At 30.4% G+C, this 18,823-nt stretch overlaps 1 pseudogene; it reads right to left on the reverse strand.

The window, feature by feature from the left end:
* Positions 1-12,103: 12,103 nt before the first annotated feature.
* LOC145137555 (nuclear transcription factor Y subunit B-1 pseudogene) lies at positions 12,104-13,118 on the reverse strand (annotated as a pseudogene).
* Between the last annotated feature and the right edge of the window lie 5,705 nt (positions 13,119-18,823).

An 18,823-nucleotide genomic window follows, 5' to 3' on the forward strand; every position in this document is an offset into this window, starting at 1 on the left:
ATAGTTTTACTTCATTTCTAGTAAAACCTATCTGGTAGAACTCAACGCTCAAAATCACATAATATTTTTTTTTAATATTATTCACTTTTTAAAATTACATAACACGATAACTGAATGTGTATGTTACAAAACATAAGAAAAATCATAAACAAAAAGTAGAACGTTATAATGACACAAGCTAAGATTAAAAGTCGCGGAAATGATAATTTTATATGTATTAGTAAAAGTAAGTCATGGAGGCATGAAAAGATATAAAAATGACCAAAAATATTATTTGCGCTTAAAATGAAAGTACATTGTCATAATTAATAGTTAAGGTTATTGAAAATTAACTTTTAATATATATAAGTTATGCAAAAATGAATATAAAAATTTATTAATATATTTGTATATTAATTATAAAAATATAACTCATTTTACTAAGTTATGGATTTTTATTACAGTAAATAACATGATCGACTTTGAGACCTAACAGTTATTATTTGCAAAATATTGTATTGTATTGGTCATGTGAATTATGAATATTATGAGAATTGTTGATTTCACGTTGGTTGAAACCTGGAAAATATTATATAAGCAACCGTTATGTTGCCCAAATTTCGTCACGACAGATAATAAAATTTGGAAATGTGTTAAGTCTTACGAATATCATATACTATAAGACTTTAATCAATAATTATTCCTAAACATCAAATAATTACAGGTGTTCGATATACTTATAATGGAGAGTTTAGGATTAAGATGCCTAGACTCATTGTTAGGATTCAACACTCTCGGGTCTCTCTGTAGAAGCTACATTGATTTCTAAAGCCATATGAGTTAGGATCATTTCCTAAGATATATGGACTACCTTGTAACAACACTAAGACTGTACATCTTAGCAGAAATTCTTCTGTGCCATAACAGTTAATCGGTATGGAACGAGGAACGCCAGGTATAAGTTGGATATTATAGACTTATATGGGTTGACATCCCGCCATCGGTTGCTAGCTACAACCATCGTCTGACGAGTCGAAATGAGCGTTGTGGTTCCTAAACTATAAAGTTCACGATAGTATATAAGCGCGGATGTGGACTTTCAGCACTAAAATCTCCAAGTGTTGGTGTAGAGGTGTTCGTCAGATCGGATATGAGCTCATTTTAGACCCCGAGTGTATTTCTGGTACCATATAGGATTGAAATAGGATATGTACGAAGATTTTGTCCACTTATACTAGTTGAAAGAGACGGTATGTAGTGGGATAGCTTGTGACTCAAAAAGATAAGTGTCAATACCATAAATTAAGTAAGTCATATAACACTTAATTAATTAATATCATGACACAATGGACACGATTTATTAACTTATAATTAATAAGTTATTTATATAAACCCTTTGTTTTTATACGAAACGAATTTACATGGTTTATAAATTCGAAACTTATGAGTTTTACATATGAACTATACGAATGCTTGTATAAGGTTTCAAGGATAAATTTGGCTATTTTATATTTTCACAAAGAGTGATATGACTTTCTTTTATATAAATTGGTATTCAAAATCCTTATATAAAAAGCATTTTGGTCATGAAAACCGTAAAAATTTGTCATAAGTTTGATTTACTTATATATTCAATAAATGGTGTATTTTTGGATTTGAGCAAACGATATTTTTAAATGAGTACAAATACACTTTTAAAACTCATTTATTTTTATACTTTAGATAGAAAGATACGTATTTATAAAAGTTTGTCAACCAGAGAAATTTTACAAAACACTTTTGATTATAAAAGTATTTTATGTCAAAACTTGTAGAATTCACCAACAATTTTTTTGACGTATCTTAGTGCATGTATTCTCAGCTTTATAAGTAGGTTGGAAGGATTTGCATGGAGGACTTTCCATTGTTTTACTACGCCTTTGTATACATCGGTTGTTTGGCGTGTGTCGCGATTTAGCGATAGTTATTTTCATTGTAATTTTTATTTCAGTAATAATAGAAGATTATATGTGTATTGTTCAATGTATGTTTAATAACTGTGATCACTGATTTACGTCGCGCACCTCGGCGTTTCCGCCGACGGCCGGGGGTGTGACATACATTTTATACTATAATGGTCTTTTGGAAACAATGAAATGAATGGTTGATTTTATATAAAAAATGAAAATTTACCCTCTATATTTTGGAACGTTACAAGATTGGATAGAGGACATGCATGGAGCATGCATGTCCATAAATTTGTCATTTTTATGAAGCTTTGGTGTCCTTTAAAGCTCTCTGGGGAGTAGGAGTTGAAGACTTAATGGATTAAGGAATCACACCATTAAGTTGTTGCCTCAGACTGTGGTCACGACGTGACATTGAGGATGTCACGACGCGACGATTGAAGTTTTTGGGATTATCTTGTCTAGTTGTTCTCACAACGTGGTCAAGGAAGGTTCACGTCATGATGCTTGCTGAGTGGGTTATCCGTGAGCGAGTTGGTTGAGTTCGAGCAAGAGGATTTAGAATCGGATTGAGCGTGCTCTCACGACATGAACAATGGCTGGTCACGACGTAAGGTTCAATGGTAGATATTGTTGGTGTTTGACTTTGATTTTGATCGTTGATTGTTGACCTAGGTTGACTTTTAGTAAAGATTGTTGGATTTAGTGTGTAGGCTAAAGTTGGACCTTGTATGTTTTGATAGGAGTGTGGTAGTATCTGTTGCATAGCAGCGATGTGTGGTTTAGCTGATTTCGTGAGACAGGTGAGTCTTCTCACTATATTGTGTAGGATGCTAGCTATCTTTGTGACTCTTGCATTGTGTTTTGGGCTAGGCCCATTGGTTTGCATGTTGGGCTAGGCCCATTTTCATGTTAGGTTAGGCCCATTGATATGTTGGGTTAGGCCCATTTGTATGTTGGGTTGGCTCATTAATATGTGGGGCTGGCCTGTTGGTATGACGAGTTGGGTCCAATGTGCGGGTTGGGCCTGTTGATATGTATGGTATGCGGTATTTTGGGGAACTCACTAAGCTTTGTGCTTACGGTTTTGTGGTTTAAACAATTTTTAAGTACTTCTAGTTCTAAAGGGAAGGACCCGACTGGACTGCACTGTATCCCCTAATGGCTTTTTCCGCACTGATTACTTTTGATTTACTCTGATGTTTGAAAAATATATTTTTATTTTGTTGGTTTTGGAATATATGGCTTTATGACTTAGTGGTTTAAAAATGAAAAAAAAATTCTTCTATTTTTAGGACGTTACATTGTTACACAAGACGTCTTTCATATGTCAGTTTGACAAGATTACTATACCACTTAAAAACTGAAAACTACAATAAGTGTTTTTCGATCAATTTTGCATCGACCATAACAGAAATATTGTAGCCATGTAACTCATAATTACTATTTTTGGATATCGTATACCTATATACCTAAGGAAGCAAATCCTCTACGATATATAATATTCTTTTAGCAAATGTGAATCTATAGGATTGGATTAATATCATGAACCAATACATGAGTCAAACAAAATATTGTGTTTAACTAAGGTTAAGTACAAAATTGAACTAATAATGCCTCTATAGTACTTCTAGTCTTCTAGATTTCCAATCTATTTTAAACTAAAGGACATGTTTCAGTAGTGGCAATTGTCCATTGGAAAAAAAACGATACAATATCGTTAATATAGTTTTCCTGATTTATTTAAATATCATCACTTAACCACATGAATTACTTATTATATATTTTGCAAAATGATATCATCCATAAAAATTTGGATATAAATCAATTGCTTATTATATATTTTGCAAAAGAGGGTAGGATCAATTGATCCTCTTTTGAAATTAGATTCTTTCAAGACTTTAGAGTCTCATATCATTCTTGGAACTTGTTTCTATCTATAATCTGCTTTCTTTAAATTAGATTTGTGGTTGGGCATTTTAGAATCTTCAAAATCATGGGGTTACTGGCTGATATGCCCCTGTCACTCCCACCATTAAAAAAAGACAAACTTCACATCCATTTGATAAACCTAGATTTTCTTATGTATGTATAAGGATGTTGAAGAAAAATAACTGAATTTAGAGTCTCGTATCATTCTTGGAACTTGTTTCTATGTATAATCTGCTTTCTTTAACTGAGCTTTGTGGTTGGGCATTTTAGAATCTTCAAAATCATGGGGTTATTAGCTGAGATGTCACTCTCACCATTAAAAAAAGACACACTTCACATCCATTTGATAAACCTAGATTTTCTTATGTATATATAAGGATGTTGAAGAAAAATAACTGAAGAAGAAAAAATCGCCCGAACTGAATAAGGTTTTGTGATTGTAAGGGCTTATTCAGTTGTTGGTTAAACTAAAAATAATAATACTTATTTTCTTTGGTTTTTGGTTTACATTTACACCATTCGGTTTAATCGAAAAAACTGATTCCGGTGACAACTCTAACGACGACAATTGTCGTCACTAAAAAAGTGTTATACCAACGACATGTCGTCGGCAGAGGGTTGACTTTACTTTTTTTGACCTCAAACTCTCTCCCAACGACTTGTCGTTGGAATAGGTAAGGCACGAAACATAAAACATTTTGCCCAGTTTTATGAAAACGTATACCGAAGACATGTCGTCGTTATAGGGTATGAATTTTTTCTTTCTATTTTCAAGATAATCTTGCAGGAAAAAAGAAAACGAAGTTGGTTTTGTTTACCTCTATAGCGACTGTATGCCATTGGTATAAAGGTGCATCTATCCATGGGTAGCATATATATATATATATATATATATATATATATAGCTAGGTTCAAATGTTTCTAGCAACTATTGTGTGCTTGTAAGAACCAATGAGAATTGAGGCAATAATTAAATCATTAACAAATAATAGAAGGGTATAAGAGTAATCTACATTATAATTAATTATGGTAAAATAAAAAAAAATCAATTAATATCCCATTAATTTAGGTTATCAGTTTCACAAGTCTATAACACCACCATTGATCCCCTCTTTTTCTTTAAAAATAGTTTCTAATTCACCTGCTTCACAGGCGACATCACATGACTCCACCACCGGCTCAAAAATCAGACGACTACACTACCGCCTCCACCCTCCTTCCCTACTACTATCGGCGCCACCGTCTTCTTTCCCAAGAACAATAATCAAACCCTTCGATTTCTTCCATTCCTTCGTACTCCTCCTCCCATCACCAATATGTAGAAGAGTGTGACACTAAGGAATTGAAGAATGAAAATCCAGGTAATCTCACTAACGTAAATTGTAATTTCTATTCATAAAAAGTATTTCTTAAAAACTATTGTTCGTAACCCACTTTTTTAAAACCCTAATTGATGAAGCCACCTATTTTTTTTATCGATGTTATGTTTTGTTGAGTGGTGATACTCCATTGTTATTCACATAACATAGATGATAAATCATGATTATTCTATATGGGGGAATGTCATGATATCAGTAAGATGAAACCATTGGATTAATTTTTACAACTATTTGAAAGTAAATGTGTTTAGCCTCACAAATATCGAATAACACAAAATTAGATTTTGCGCCAACATTGAAAACTCCAACGAGTTGGTGTAGTGATTAAAAGTAATTTGAAAACTCCAACGAGTTGGTGTAGTGATTATCCTTCCTGTTGATTTCCGATTTCACTAGTATACCCACTGTGCTCTCATTCTTCTTTAATTTTAAATATCTATCATTCAAGTTGATTTTGTAATTTAGAATTTGACTAAAATAATGATAGATTGTTCTTGATTTCCATTTGTTCTTAATACTTGATTGTTCTAAATTTGTTTTTGATGAAAAGGGTTAAGCTGGCATTCTGTCAGAATTTGCATGAAAAGGGTTAAGCTGATGATTTTTTTTTTCATATCAGAATGCAAACACATGTTCATTCTATGAGAATATAAATATTATATAAAACATGTGTTGCTAGTAATTCTGACAGAATACATTTATACATGCTTTAGAATGTTTATGCGTATAGAAGAAAAAACTATGATTTAAGTGCATTCTGTAATGTATTCTGTTAGATTTTATTTATATAAATGCATTCTGTTAGAATGTCTTTTGAGAATATTTGTTAATAACAAGTATATTTGTTTAACTGGTAATATTAACGAGTAATGTATCTTATTCTTTCAGAATTGCATGGAGAAGGAATTCAATATTGATCATACAAGAGAAATATTTGGAATCGAGCTCAACAAAAAGCATATATGTGAAGATCAAGTAGATTATATGGACCACTGAAGAAGATCAAGTGTATTTTTTCAATAATTGTATATTCAAGAATGCTATTTTTAAGAATTTTATTCATTTTTGATGATATTATGTTAGAATATGTATAACTATATTAAAATGTATAAAGATATTAGTTTGTAAGAATATGTATGAATTTGTATTTTATTTCGAATGTGTATTAAGAATAAAGTCATAGACCCAACTTGGATGTATATGAATAATATCTACAATTCTTAAATCAGGTTAATTATCAAAAATATCTGCATTGGAAATATATTCTGCTAGAATAAAATCGAAAATATATTTACTAGTTTATGGTTGGCATTCTATCATTCTGACAGAATAAAATCGGATTTTTAAATTTTAATTAATTTAAAATATTCAGATTTTTAAAAATAAAGGAATTAATTATCCCTAAAAATAGGAAAATTTCCTTTTTTAATATGGGTTAATTGACTAAAATGCTCTTATGCTGAAATTTGTGTAATTATATGGTACATGTTACCTTATTGCAGTGTTGTAAAAATCGGTCTAGGCGGCCGATTAATCGGGGATTAATCGCTAGGCGGTCTTCAACCGAATAGGATTAAGGCTAATCGGTCGGCTTAATTGGGTTTAGTCAAAGGGGGTCAAAGTCGGAGCTAGGCGGTTCTAATCGGTCCTAGGCGGCCAAATCGACCAAATTTTCAAATTTTTTAAATATTAAACCAAAATTTTCAAATTTTCAAAAGTTCATGGTATTTCAATGTTCAACCAATATATAAAAAAAATTTTAAAAATAAATTTTAAAGTTTTTCTCCAAAATTTTCAAAATTTCTATGTTTTTAAATACATAAATACCCAAATTTACTTCTTTTCTTAAGATATATTAAAATTTGAATAACTTTTCTTATTAATTGGATGATAAATTGTTGTACTTGTTAAACTTATTATTAAACTTTTATGCTTATTTATTTATATTATTACAATTAACGTTATATTTATAAATTTTTGAATAATTTTCTTAATAATCAATGGTCCCCGATTAATCCTCCGATTAATCTCCGCCTAACCGATTAATCCCTAGACCCCAGTCCACCGACTAGCTAACGTCTAACGTTTTCTACAACCTTGCCTTATTGTAATATCATAGACCCTCAGATCATGACATTTGATTCTATTCCATCCGGTGGTCCAGATTTGCGCATTTTGGCACACAACAGATAGTAAAAACAAAATACACTCCTTCCACAACCTCCCAATCCCAACATCAAAATATAAGCAAGGCCCAATTTATTGCATTATCCCGACAATTTAGCCAATGCTTGCAAGAAATGCAACAATGTTATAATAACTTACTGGGGGCTCTCTTGCAAACTACCAACCAATAACAATTAATTCCACAATTTCATTTCAATCCCAATATGTTTGCAACAAATACTTCTACCCCGAACAAACCAAGGAGATCGAGGAGACCGCGGAAGGTGATGATGGAGAATGTTAATATTTTGTTTGTACCATTTGAACGATGTTTGTTGAATACTTGTTATCATTTTGGTGGCATCTCATTTTCTTATGTACAAAACTTGAATTTGAACAATGTGTGTTGAATGTTGGTAATATTTATTGAATGTTTCTTATTATGAATATATGTTGCAATGCAAATTGTCTGGATATGTTAAGAAAATAGGAATGGTAAATAACATAATTATTATAAACTAAAAAAACATATAGTGGCTATACCAATGACATGTCGTCGGTAGAGGTCATAACTACAAAAACGGTATTGACATATACCAATGACATGTCGTTGCTATAGTTCATGGTTGAAGAAGTCGTTATTTACTATTCCCGACGACATGCCATCACTATAGGTGGTACCTGTATCGAAGATATATCGTCGCTATAGGTGGTTACCGACGATATGTTGTCGATAAAGGTAAATAATAAATCTTTTTTTTTTCGAAAACCAATACCAACGGATCCTTTACGGCTGACTTGTCATCGGTGTAGGGGTATCTGTCATGATGAGATCTATCTCGATGACTTTTTCAACTTTTAACGACAGAAAAATATTGATGACATGTCGTCAATATAGGCTATCCTAACGACATGTCGTCGACTTTGGGACAAAAATAGTCGTCGACATATATATATATATATATATATATATATATATATATATATATATATATATATATATATATAGAGAGAGAGAGAGAGAGAGAGAGCGAGAGAGAGAGAGAGAAACAATATTTGTGTGAGAACTCCTAATCCAACTAATTTTTTTCGAAACCAATACTACCATTGGACACGAAATGCAACGTTTAAGCCACATCTAGGCTGATAAATAAAACTTATTTTTTGTTGAAGTATACATATATGCACATCTAATTGTTCATATATACAAATTTAAATATTCATCAAATATACGTATATGCTCATTTATAGATTTCAATTTTGATGTTTTCAAGTTGTAATTTTTTGGGAAAATGACTTATGAGGGTAACAAACTATTGTGTTTGTTTTCGTTTGGTCACTTTTTTTTTGTACTATATTTACCATTCAACTTGTTTGTGATGTTCACAAAAACCATTATGACCGGCTATTCTAGGTTTAGCCGGTCAAGTTGAATTTTCCGGCCAATATATGAACTTTCCGGTGGATATATGAACTTTCCGGCGAAAATATGAATTTTCCGGCGAAAATTGAAGTTTTTTGAAGAACTTGAACTCAAAGCTGATGAAGGTTCATCCATGGAAGAAACGGGGCTGGTCTCATTTCTGATTTTGTAGATCTGGAAAATAAAGAAGAAAATGGAGTACTCATTTCAAGGATTCTACCATGGATGTAAAAACATAAGCATGTGTGTGTCGGATCTGATAACCCAGATCTATTCTCCTGTTCATCATCTTCCTAATCACCCATTACCTCCATCGTCACTTTCTCAGTCCACAAGACATCAAAACAAGAAGCACGAGTTGCCTTCCACTTAAACACCACCTCCTTTTTACCTGTTCATCATCTTCCTAATCACCCATTACTCGAACCACCACCTGATACAAACCTAAACCCCCTTTCCAGTCAAGCAATAACCAACAGAAATCGTTTGTTTCTGAAATCCTTGACATTGTGCTAATCGATTTGTGTGTGCAAGTCTAAGAGAAAATCCTTTGATTTCGTTAATGGGTTTTTAGATCTGGGATTGAAGGTTCATCTTTTTTTTTTTTTTTTTGAAATGGTTTGAAGGTTTTCCATAGAAGAAACAAGTTCAAGATGTGCTAGTCGGTTTCTGATATGTATGTTTTTTTGGTTTAAATCATTTCAGTAAAAGATTTAAACTCGCCGGAAAAGTAATGTTCGCCGGTGACTCGCCGGAGAAGATGACCGGAGAGTCGCCGGGGATTACCTAGTTGCCGGAAACCTTCAATAACCGGTAACAAGGGCATTTTTTTTCACCTCCAACAAGTTGAATGGTAAATAAGATACAAAAAAAAAAAAAAAAGTAACCAAACGAGAACAAAACCAATAGTTTGTTACCTTCATAAGTCATTTTCCCTAATTTTTTTAAACGTTGACTTTAAAGTCTCATGGTTGTGTTGGTAATGAAAAAATTAGTAAAATACAGAATATATATTCACATTCAAATGTATATATGTGAACATTTTACCAAAAAAAAGTTCGTTTAATCTTTTGTTTAGTCTATAAATGGCTTTGACGTAGTGTATATATATATATATATATATATATATATATATATATATATATATATATATATAAAATCAAGATCAAATAAAGAATAAATATTTGATTGAATGGGTAAAAATTGCATTATTTGCATGTTTTTTGTCGACCAACAAAATGAATTATTAGATGATACAAAAATAATATGATTTATAAAAAAATCTTTAAAAAAACATTGATGATTCATTTTTTTACTGAATCAAGTTTTGATTCATTTTTTGGCCAACTTTAGTGAATCGTCGAAAAACAGATTCATCGATGCGTTTGAAATTTTTTTGCAAATCGTATTATTTTTCTATTATCTAAAGATTAATTTTCTTTATTCGCTAAAAATTATACAAATGATTCACTTCTTATCCTTCATACAAAATTTTTCCTTTTTACAGGATATATATATATATATATATATATATATATATATATATATATATATATATATATATATATATATATAGAGAGAGAGAGAGAGAGAGAGAGAGAGAGAACTAGGTTTAAATGTGGATTTACATCTATTGTGCGTACGTATGGACAGTACTATTATGTGAAAAATGACAAATAAAATATATTGTTTGATAATATGAATACGTTCAATCTTACATAATTATTGTCATTATCACACATTTTTACTAACTAAATCGTCTATAAGGTTATTATAGAATTTTTATTATTATTCTCATTCTGTCAGAATGTTGTCAGAATGTTTATTGAGTCGTGTGTATATGTGTATGCTTGTATTTATGCATGCATGCATGTATTTATGTATGTTTACAGATAAATTGAGTTTCAGAAACATATTCTCAACACTACCAAAGTGGACTCCTTTATAAATACATGAGGTTGCCACTTATAGGTAAAAATATTTGTTGGTTCATATGAAAAGGAGAGATATAGACCTTGGAGATATATAGACCTTGGATTAACAGATTCTAAATGTTGGTAAAATGATACGAATGGGTTTTAAATAGACCCAAAATATATCAGCAAACCAGTTAACACAATCTTGCTTTGTAATGAAATTCATCTAAAGCTTGTGAATCGTAGGGGAAGTAACTTTTATATATATTCGCTTAATAACCATCTTTAATCTAGTCGTTGATTTCTGGTTTGCTCACAAATTTGGTTCTAACTTAACCTCATTCCTAATGACCTTTTTTGTTTTGAATGACAGACCATACTTCAAAGTCGAAGCTTGTGGAAATTAAATGACGGGTCAACCCATGGTTGAAGCTTGTTCGAATGCAACCTGAAACTTACCGTTAGACCATCTTGATGGTGGTTTCATAGTGGCCTAATATATGTATGTTAATGTTTCAAGTCCAATAAATAACTTATTTTTAAATTTGTATATCTTGTTTTCTGGAAAGGAGGTCTAGCTAAATAATTTAAAACGCGTTTCAAAGAAACTAAAGTTCAATGGGGAAAAGTGTTTATGCATGCAGATGGGGATTTTGATGACAGAGATAAATAAAGTGTGTCCAATTCCCATCTAGGTTTCACAAGAACCCTAACTCCAAAAGACATTTACAGTACTATGTACCTATAAACTATATCCTACCACCAAAATTGATTGGCGCTGTCTAAATGATATATTGTTTTTCAAAATGCTAGCTAATACATGTATCTTATGTTTATATTTTCCACTGGAAGTTGTTTAATGAATCCCTAATAATAAGTTAATAAGCAGACAACAAAAGTTTTATATATTGATATGGTTTTCTCGGGTCTTTAAAAGATATTATTGTATCTCAATTGGATTTTTTTCTATGAAGAGCAAGTTTATATACCAAAAAGATATATACTATTTTGGGTCGAAAGTCCCATGTTCTTCTAAGATTACGGTTTTTGTAATTATGTAATCAAGCAGCATATGACAGTAGAAAACAATCAAGCAGAACGAATAAAGTTGAATTGGTGACGAAAGTTAAACTATGCATCTATGTTATTCATTTGGTAGCATTTGGAGTTCATGGGTTCAAAATTCTATGGTAACGAGGGATTTGGGCGCGAAACCCTAAAGACTAAAGTCCATGTCTATATAGAGTTCAAACATGATTGAAGCACGTCATTTATTGATGCAGTCCATTAAAGAAAACGCATGAATGAGCATGGAAACATTAGCCTAAAATATTGTAAATCTGATGAAATTCATCCAAAAGCTAGTTAAACTTCGAAACTTAATTATCACATCATGTTGATAGAAACTCAAATATGTTCATAGAATACACTAGCAATTATATGGTACAAAAACCCCAGGATCCACAAATTAAGGCACACCATGAGATGGAATTTTGTTATTATCTTTTTTGGGGGGCCATTTTCTAACTGTTGATGTAAATTGATATAGAAAGACATAGCAAACTGAAGATCAACTAAAGCTTCCAAATCCATGTGTACTTTCTCTTCGGTTTCTTTGTTCGCTTATTCGCAGTTGAGAAAACCGTAATTTTGTGTCATATCATCTATCATACAAGTATTTAAATCCATCTAAAAACGCCTAAATTTTCCAACCATAAAAGTAGCAGCATGAACCCTAAAATCTATTTCGTTTATCGATAACGCTGAATTTGAAAAGATTCGGTGATGAGGAAACAGTAGCTTTTCGAGGAACTTGATTACCTGTAGATCTGTAATTAGATGAAGTTTCTTGATGAGCATGACGAAGATGATCTTTCTCTTCATTACTACTGCTGCTAGCCCCTTTTTGGTTGGCCCTTTCACCATCGAGCTCCCTAATCTTATGCAAATACCTCTTTAATGGTTCTGCATAATCATCAAACCCTAGATTCATCATCGCCCAACTAACATCGTCTCCGTTGACAGTCTTTCTCTTCTCTTTGCGACAATGATCCGAAGCTTCTCCTGTCACAAAGCTAATGAACTCTGAAACACATTCTTGCATGGTTTCTTTAGCTTCTTTAGAGATCTTTGCATTTGGTGGGAGGATTTGCTTCATGATACGGCCTACATTAGCTATTGGCAGCAGTAGATCTTGTTCTCTGATCACATGGCCATGATGTTCTTGAGAAGCAGCAGTACTAGTGCTAGCATCATGATACGTGAAATTTAACACTTCTCTACCTGCTGGATTACTTCCTATATTATTGTGAACCATATTGGGTAAACTAAATCTTGATCCTCTAAAACACAGACACGTTGCCCTTTTATATCAATTAGTCCCCCATGTTATGTACGAAAGTTGTATCTACATACCATCACCTGTAATGGATTCTGTCTTTTTTTATTAAAAGATCTATCCAGAAGAGCGTGTAGTCTCAATCGTTAATTTTTTTTAAAAAAATATATAGTGTCCTGACGTTATGGAGTGTCGACCCACCACTAGCTAAAACCTAATCTATTACCACTAATAACGACTACTCACGACAATTTCATATCAACGGTTGAGATTTATAGAATAAAATAGCATAAAATTGTCAACTGGAACTAAAAAATAGTAAATTTGATAAAAATGCCAGCATCTCATTAGTAAAAGTTTTAGAAATGATGCAAGTAAGGGTACTTTTTGAAGATTGATTCAAATTAGAAGGACCGGTTTATAAAAAAATGTATACCCTTGAAAAAGGAGGAAAATGACTTGCAATATCATCCAAGTTATAGATGGTCCCCGCAAGTTAGGTCAGTAATTAATTTGTAATTTTGGTAATGGTGTCAATAATTATTATTATTGGATTATAAAGAGTTTAAAAATGCTTTTGATATTGAGGAGAAGCACGTGTCCACCTCGTAACAAGAGTGCTATCAAACAAAACCTAAAAAGAATTGATTAAAGTATCACAAACTATTGGCTTGCTAAACTTAGGTTGCCAGGATTACCTAATCTTAGGTTTAACACTTGTGTCACCTCTATCCTTGATGCAAAATATCTCCACACCTACTGAAATAATAGAAACACTTGCATTTACATGGCTATTATTAATCATCTGAGTTTCTTTATTAATAATTGCATTATAATTAAGATTTGATATATATATATATATATATATATATATATATATATATATATATATATATATATATATATATATATATATATATATAGGGAATGGTTATTTGGAAAACAAAAAAACCCTAAAAAAACCCTAAAAATCATAAAAACGCATAAAAAAAATACTTAGAAATTCGCTGAAAAAAATTTTGAAAAAAATATATATATATATTGATTTTTTATTTTTTTTCAGCGAATTTTAAGAAAAAACTGCAATTTTTTATAAAAAAATTCAAAAAAAAGTTTTGTGATCTCTAAGTATTTTTTTATGTATTTTTATGATTTTTAGGGTTTTTTTGTTTTCCATAGAACCTAAACATATATATATATATATATATATATATATATATATATATATATATATATAGGCTTAGGTTATTTTGTTTTTACTAACTATTGTGTGCCAGAATGCACAGATCTGGACCACCGGATGAATAGAATCAACAATCATGATATGTGGGTCTATGATATTACAATAGGGTAACATGTATCATATAATCACACAAATTTCAGCAAAAGAGTATTTTGGTCAATTAACATATTTTAAAAAAGAAAATTTTTGGATTTTAATGGATCATTAATTTCCTTATTTTTAAAAAATCTGAATTTTTTAAATTAATTCTAATTAAATTTTAATATTACTTTTAATAATAACCGATTTTATTCTGTCAGAATGACAAAAAGTCAACAATAAACTAGTAAATATATTTGCGGTTTTATTCTTGAAGAATATTGTTTCATCCAAAATACTTTTTATATTAAACATGCTTAAAGAATTATACAACATATTATCAAGAATAACATTTTCTAAAGAATACGGATTTTATTCTTTAAGAATCACTATTTACATTCATCAATAAAGAAAAATACTATAAACAATTATTACAATCATTCTAAAAAAATTATGACTAATAATGGTTTAAGGATTACATTTATTCTTAAAGATTAAAACTAAAAATGGTTAAAAAATGAAAAAAAAACATCAAAATCTAACAAAAACACTACTCTATTCCGAAAGAATATTATTGTTAAGAAACAATTTATAAATTCTGACAGAATACATTCTGTTAGAATACAATATCGTTCTCCATGTTTTTTTTCATTTTCCACATTAATGGCAACCTCTTCAAAACCTAAATTCACAAGGAAAACATAATCAACTCTCAAATATTAAATATTTTAGTGCATTAAATAGAATAAAATAATAAATTCTAATAGAATGTGATATACATTCAAATAGAATATAACTATAATTTCTACAAACCAGCATTAACAATCATCCCTAAACTTGCAATGTATATTATTCTGAAAGAATGTAATGTTTCATTATTTAGGATGTCATTCTATAAGAATCAAGACCAATAACAAGAATAGAAACCAATTTTATTCTGACAGAATTGGTTACAGTAATTCACTGCTTAACGTGACAAGGAATTCAAGATTCTATTCTGACAAAATTAGAATTCGATATTCCATTCTAGCAGAATAATCGACATTAAGATGCATTAAAAAAACCTAACAATCTAAATAGAAAAAAAAATACTATGAAATTGAAATAGCAGGATACATAGAATGCATAAACATATCTACTTATTTGTTGGTTAAAAAACTGATGATTGTGTTCCAAAATCAAAATCAAAAAGTAATTGGATTAAAATTTCATAGATGAGGATTCATTTTAATTAATAAAGTTTGCAAAGTAAATGAGTTACACAGGAGGGTATACCTCCTGTGTTCGGTTTCCATACGATCGAAAAAAAAAGCATAAATGGTTTTGTGGCTTCGATTTTGATTGACAGTGGTAAAAAGATCATCAAAAAATATTAAGGAGGTACTTACAACCGATGAAGGTGGTGGTCGGCGGTGGTGGTTGGCGATGGTGGCTGGCTGTTTGAAGCAGCGACAGTGGAGAAGACGTGGTGAAACTGTGAAGCCGATTTCTTTTTCTTTTGTAGGTGAAGAATACGTGAGATAAAAGAGAGAGATTAGGTCAAACCTAATTATTTTGTTTCCTTAATTAAAGGGATTTAATTAAATGATCCCATTAATTGAATGTGTCAAAAACCCAAAAATACTCTTATTCATTTAATAAATTATTTAATCATTTACTAAATTGTGATTGGTGCATTTAGGAACACAATATTTGCTAAAAACATTTGAACCTCTCTCTCTCTCTCTCTATATATATATATATATATATATATATATATATATATATATATATATATATATATATATATATATATATATATATATATATATATATATATATATATATATATATATATATATATATATATATATATATATAGGATATAGATCCGGTAAGAAGGAAATTTTTGGTAGGAAGGTAAGAAGTTTTATTTTTATATATTTTTTTGACGAACAAAATAAATGAATCACTAGATGATTTATTTGTAAGATGATTCACAAGAAAAAATTCCCAAAAAAACATCTTTATAATTCATTTTTAAGTAAATTAAGAAAAAATTCACTTTTATGACAATTTTAGTGAATAACAACAAAATCATTGTATAAATGAATCATCGAGATGTTTTTTTGAAAATTTTTTCTTGTGAATCATCTTACAAATGAATCATCTAATGATTCATTTTGTTTGTTCGCGAAAAAATTATGTAGAAAAAAAACTTCTTACCTTCCTACCAAAAATTTCTTTCTTATTTGATCTTGACTCTCTCTCTCTCTCTCTCTCTCTCTCTCTATATATATATATATATATATATATATATATATATATATATATATATATATATATATATATATATATAATCGGTTGAGGATACTTTTTAAAGTGAGAACTCGTGAGCACACCTTAAAAAAAATTGAAAAAAAAAATCTTAAAAAAATACAAATCATAAAATAGATTTTATGATTTGTATTTTTTTTAGAATTTTTTTTGGATTTTTTTAAGGTGTTCTCACGAGTTCTCACTTTAAAAAGAGTCCTCACCGGAACCGGACCTTATATATATATATATATATATATATATATATATATATATATATATATATATATATATATATATATATATATATATATATATATATATATATATATATATATATATGAGTAAGATCAAATGAGAACACCTAAAATGTTGAGAACGCGAGAACAGATCACAACCTTGTAAATAATTAGATCTATGGCTATTATTAATTGGACCATTTATGAACATTTATAAAACTGATGTGCTAAATATGTAACTTTGAAATGGCAAGAAGGGTACAATAGGAAATCCATATAATTTAATTAAATAGAAATTCCTATAATTTCTCTCTCTTTCTCTTTCTCTCTCTCTCTCTCTCTTTCTCTCTCTCTCTCTCTCTCTCTCTCTCTCTACTTAACTAAAAAACCCTAATCTAATTAGAAATTCTGGCGTACCAGGAGAGCATCAACTCCCCCACCTTTCACCTCAGGTTTACTATCGAGCAAGGCTGCCACTTCGCCACCGTAAAACCGCCACAACCCCACCCTCTCTCTTTTTTCTTTTTCTGTTGATCGGAGCAAGGCCAAACACCCATGATCATCGCCGATAAATGCTACCTTTCCCTTCCTCTCGTCGTTCTCGTTGGTTAGAAGCAAAGACAAAGTAGTAAGAAGCCGCAGGAGCAGCCCAATGTCATCGCCAACAACTCCACTGCCTCCGCTGTTGTTGAACTTCCGACTACCACCATCGTATTGTCACTGTAAGTTCCGATCGTCACCATTTGCTTTAGATTTTGGATTCACTGTCCCCCTTAAAGTTCAGTTTTTCTTATAGTTTCCTGCAATCAGATTACGAACACCATTTGCTGCTATCAAACCAGATTACGAACACCAGGTTTGTTTATTGGGTCAAAATACAAGACATATGAATTTGTTCATTGATCTATTCATCAATGAAGAAGTAAAATTGGCTTAAGACGTTAAGCTCTTTTTTTAACTAACACCTTATTCATTTATGAACAATGAATATCATAGTCTGACTTATTATATTACATTATTTTTTTCACTCATGTCTTATTCATTTATAAATATTGGGTTTTTATGTTGATACAGATACAATAGCTTGATCAGACAAAAATATACACATAGAAAGAATGTTATGGAAAAGGGAAGTCGGGTGACACAAAAGATTAAGGCGGTCTAAGAAAAATCATCGCCGGACTACCACGCCTCTGTGACCCATCAGAGATCCACAACGAATCAATCTCTTTAACCGAGGAAGCCAAAGTCGATACCATATTAGAAATTCTTTGTCTCTTAATAATGTTTTCTATTCATGTATGACTAAATGTGTATTCATTAGTGATTAAATGTGTATTTAAATGTATTCATAAGATTAAATGTATATTCATTAATGACTGAAGCAATTCATATTTAGATGTTTTCATTTATGTGATGTTTCTTTAATTTTGTTTTATTCATTTATGAATATAAATTAATTCATCTATTCATTCAAGATTATTACCGGCTTCATATATGACTACAAATATATATTTATTCATGCATAAATACTAATATTCGGATAAAATGATTAATGCGTCAGTATTTTTGATGTGGTTGGTAAAAAAAAACTTAAAGCAAAAAAAATAACGTTTTTTTTTAATATATGCTAAAAACGTTTTTAAAATCATTTTATTGATTTTGTTAATTAAAAATAGATTATATAAGTTCCTAATATTTGGGTAAAAAATCCATTAATCATATTAAATCTCATGATTTTAGGAATTAATTAATTACTCATAAATTATCCATAATTAATTATATTGTAAAATTCCTTTTATGCCCTTATATGATGATTGGTTCACAACTGTTCTCGCGTTCTCAACCTTTTAGGTGTTCTCATTTGATCATTTCCATATATATATATA

Source organism: Lactuca virosa, chromosome 9, assembly GCF_052849685.1.
Source record: "Lactuca virosa cultivar CGN04683 chromosome 9, Lactuca_virosa_CGN04683_v6, whole genome shotgun sequence".
NCBI classification, from domain to species: Eukaryota; Viridiplantae; Streptophyta; class Magnoliopsida; order Asterales; family Asteraceae; genus Lactuca; species Lactuca virosa.